Source organism: Cynoglossus semilaevis, chromosome 13 (assembly GCF_000523025.1).
Source record: "Cynoglossus semilaevis isolate Cse_v1.0 chromosome 13, Cse_v1.0, whole genome shotgun sequence".
Taxonomy (NCBI): Eukaryota; Metazoa; Chordata; class Actinopteri; order Pleuronectiformes; family Cynoglossidae; genus Cynoglossus; species Cynoglossus semilaevis.
In genome coordinates, this window is record NC_024319.1 from 571,162 (window position 1) to 575,406 (window position 4,245).

Sequence of the window (4,245 nt, forward strand, 5' to 3'; positions counted from 1 at the left end):
CTCCCCCGCCGCACTCCCCCGCCTCCCTTTTCATGCTCTTTGCTTACCACTAATAGGTAATTGCCTGTGGCCCTGACAAAAACAGACAACTGGGAGAGGAGGAAAAGCACGGCGCTGGAATGGGGAGAAATATTTGCCATTAAATCTAAAGAGCGTGTTGACTGTCAACAAGCACAATTGGCCGCACTTAGAATGAATTCTGGGTAAACGAGGGCCGGCTGTTTCCCACCTTCACCGCAGCAGACACGTCTTCTGGGTTCATTTTGGCAGAGTCATGTGACTAAATGAAAAAAAAAAAAACACACACTTGCTGCAACCGCCCTTCCTTTCCCGTTGGACGTTGCAAAACCCCCACAACGAGTATTTGGCAATATCCCTGACAGAGTACACAGTACACAGTACACAGTACCTGTCCCGTTCCCCTTTTTACTCTCACAACTCACAAGAGTCACTGTGTCACAAATCAAACTTTTAACCAACTTGGGATCCACCGAATCACTGGGAACCCCCTTGTGGTACACGCAGGCATTGCAGGATGCCCGTGTAATGTTTTTCATGAACTCTTTAAAGACCGATCTTTTTGGTCTGTGATTTTTCTCATCAGCGTATAACATCATAAATGTTATATATTTTATATTAAATGTATGAGATATTTATATTTATTTTGTTTTGTTTTTTCCTTGAAATAAAATTTTAATAAAAATCTGAAATATAAATGATAAAGCAGTCAATAGGGGGCGCTCTTACTGGTTTGTTTAAAATAAGATGGGTTTTAAATTTAGGAATTAAATGTAAAAGTTAAAAATACATAAATTTAAATATTAAATCATATATAATTATAAAATTATATGAATTTATCATTTCATATGATTATTTTTAATATTTTAAATATATATTTTTGTGTAAAAAACATCTATGTATGAATGTGTATTTAAATTGTTTAGTATTAAATGTAAAATAAAAGCAAGTTTATATATATGTACACACATTCACATATAAAAATATATATATATACACTTGTGTGTATAAAAATATTAAACTGTTTCAAACATGGTTAAACAATGCATTGTTTTATGTCAGCAAAAAGAAAAGGAATTAGTTTCACTTCCTACTCACATAATGGAAAATCAGAATAAAATATATATTTTCTGTTTTATTTAATTTATCTAAAAATATTATTTTTGGAGGTTTATTGTTAATTAGTACATGTTTGGATTTTTTTTTGCCTATAATTCCAGTCAATTAGTACATGTTTGGATTTTTTTTTTTTTTACCTATAATTCCAGTTTAACTCCCGTTAAAAAAAAGAACATTCTATTAAGTCAGACTTGACGTCTTTGTCTTCTGTAAGTGTAAATATTATAACTAAACATTGAACTCCTTCACATTCAACTTTTTCATGGAGCTGATCAGAAACAGCCGACAGTCTCCACCTGCACCTGTGTCGGCGCGGTTTGAAAAAGTTTTCCTTTCATTCTGACACAAAGAGTGAAAATGACAGGAGGAGAAAACGACTTGACGTGAAAATAAAGGAGATCCGTCAGAAGGAGTCAGCACTCACCGCACGGCAGCTGCTGCACAGACCCCAGGAGGAGAGCTCTCATCAGCACTGATCACCGCACAAACAACGCACAGTGGAGGGACTGTGTGTTTTGACCACACGGCAGCAGCAGCAGCAGCAGCACACCAGCAGCAGCAGCAGCAGCAGCAGTCGTTACATCCTTGTTGTGGATTTGTGAAACTTCACTATTTTTCAGGAAGAAATGTGGTGTGTGTGTGTGTGTGTGTGTGTGAAGGGCCCCCAGGGAGGGAAGGCTGTGTGTGTGAGTGGGTCTGGGGGGTTGGGGAGGGGGGCTATAGAGTGGGGGTCTCACAGTCAACTGAGCAGAAGGTTGTGCTCAAATATATATATATATATATATAGAAAAATATCATTCCTAAATGGAATTGTTATTGGACCAGATGAGATTCATTTCTTCAGATGTATAAATGCCCCCCCTCCCATGGGGGAGCCAGTCCCCCCCAAGACTGGCTCCAGTAATCTAAAAAGAGTCACAACGACTGTTTTAGTAAATAAATAAAGAAATAAATAAACTCTGACTCAGTCTGACCTTTGACCTGACACTGCACGGTCACGGCTGCCTGAAAAAAACAGAGGTCATCTCCAACTCTGCTCCAACTCTTTCCAAACGTTTGTCAGAATGATATTAGAACAAACTTACGCTGAACCTATGACATCGACCACTTGGGGGCGCATTTAAAACTTCTCCCCATACCATGTTTTCTCATCATATTTAACTGCCGAATAATTCTGTGGTGCGGGTTCATGGGGTGAGGTACCAGCGGGAGGTACCAGGGTGAGGTACCAGAGTGAGGCACCAGGGGGAGGTACCAGGGTGAGGCACCAGGGTGAGGCACCAGGGGGAGGTACCAGGGTGAGGTACCAGAGTGAGGCACCAGGGGGAGGTACCAGGGTGAGGTACCAGAGTGAGGCACCAGGGGGAGGTACCAGGGTGAGGTACCAGAGTGAGGCACCAGGGGGAGGTACCAGGGTGAGGTACCAGAGTGAGGCACCAGGGGGAGGTACCAGGGTGAGGTACCAGGGTGAGGCACCAGGGGGAGGTACCAGGGTGAGGTACCAGGGTGAGGCACCAGGGTGAGGCACCAGGGGGAGCCACCAGGGGGAGCCACCAGGGTGAGGTTTTGACGAGGTTTCAGAGAGCGCTAATTAAAAACACATTAACTGCTTATCAGCCGTTGACATATTTTGACGATCTTTTTTTCTAATCAGCGTTAATGACCGCAGAGTTCTCCATCTAGTGGCTGCTACATGCTACGTTTCAGCGAGCAGCAAAATTAGCCGAGGGCCCCTGAAGCTAAGTGAAGCGATGAAGCTCGGCGTCGCCTGATTAACGTTCTTGTACTGTACTTAATAGAACGCTGTCTCCTCTTTAGACTCTTCCTCACATCAGGGACGTGACCAACCCTGAATTAGACGCCGCCGGAAACGCCGCCTCGTATCCATCCGCACGCAGAATTACTGTCGTTAACTGCAGTCACAGCCTCTGATGCTAATGTGAGCCTGCGCCGCCATCTAAAAATATTTACCTCTCTCTCTCTCTCCAGCTGCACACGTCTCACCTCAGCAGCAGCAGCAGCAGCAGCAGCAGCAGCAGCAGCAGCAGCAGCAGCAGCATATAAATCACTGCTCCGTTTGATTATTCTGATGTTGGTGCAAAGTCGTGAAATCATCCCCAAAAATAGAGCGATGACGCCGCGATAACGGTTCTATTAAGAGATAACACCGAGGCGTGTCCAGACACGCCGAGCGGAAGAAATCCTGTCAGAAAAATTGGTTCAGTCAAGTTCTGTTTCGTCCTCCTAACACTGGTGTCTTTACATGTTCTCGACTGTGGCAGGAACCTGGAGGACCTGGAGGACCTGGAGAACCTGGAGGACCTGGAGGGCCTGGAGGGCCTGGAGAACCTGGAGAACCTGGAGGACCTGGAGAACCTGGAGAACCTGGAGAACCTTCAGTGAGAACATGTTTATTTCATACTGAAGCTTAAAATGAAAAATCAGTGCAGTTTCCCTGCGGTGAAACAAATAAAGAAAATATGAAAATAAAAATCCATTTGCCCCCTGGGAAGGGGGGGGGGGGGGGGGGGTAAAATTTAAAAATAGAATCACTAAAAAAGTAAGAAAGAAGAAAAAAAAATCATTAACGCAATTAAAATCTGACTTTTAGTTCAGGAACGCTGTGATGTCATAATGATGTTTTCAGACCGTGTGGGCTCTGACCCCGGAACAACTGAGAGTAGACCAGTCCACGTGGACCTGATCGACCTGTTCTGGGTTTCAGTCTACACAAATACAGCGACCCAGCGTCGTTTTTGAACGTACCATGTGGGCAACAACAGCAGGTGTGGCCCATAAGGACCGGACCGGATTATCTGACCAACAGGTGGTGCAGCCCGAATGACGCGGGGAGCTGTGGACGTCAGCGGCCGCAGCCGATGAAGGTAAAAGTCGGTATGTCACATGACCGCGTGAAAAACTGTGGACCAATCAGAACGCAGCCTCGTGATCGTCTTCCTGCTCTACACGGTTTCTACGACGACTGCTGGAGAGAGAGAGAGAGAGAGACAGTGAGAGGAAATGTGGGTGATGGTGGTGGTGGGGGGGTGGAGGTGGTGATGGTGGTGGTGGGGAGGGGGGGTTGAGACAATCTGTGTCTCACACTCC

The 4,245-nt window shown here is 44.9% G+C and overlaps 1 protein-coding gene across 1 annotated transcript in view; it reads right to left on the bottom strand.

Moving 5' to 3' along the window:
* csf3r (colony stimulating factor 3 receptor) overlaps positions 1–1,716 on the bottom strand; it is an 11,624-nt gene extending 9,908 nt beyond the window's left edge. Inside the window, 1 exon segment of the mRNA XM_025061277.1 lies at positions 1,562–1,716. The gene's annotated coding sequence lies outside the window, so the exon portion shown is untranslated.
* Between the last annotated feature and the right edge of the window lie 2,529 nt (positions 1,717–4,245).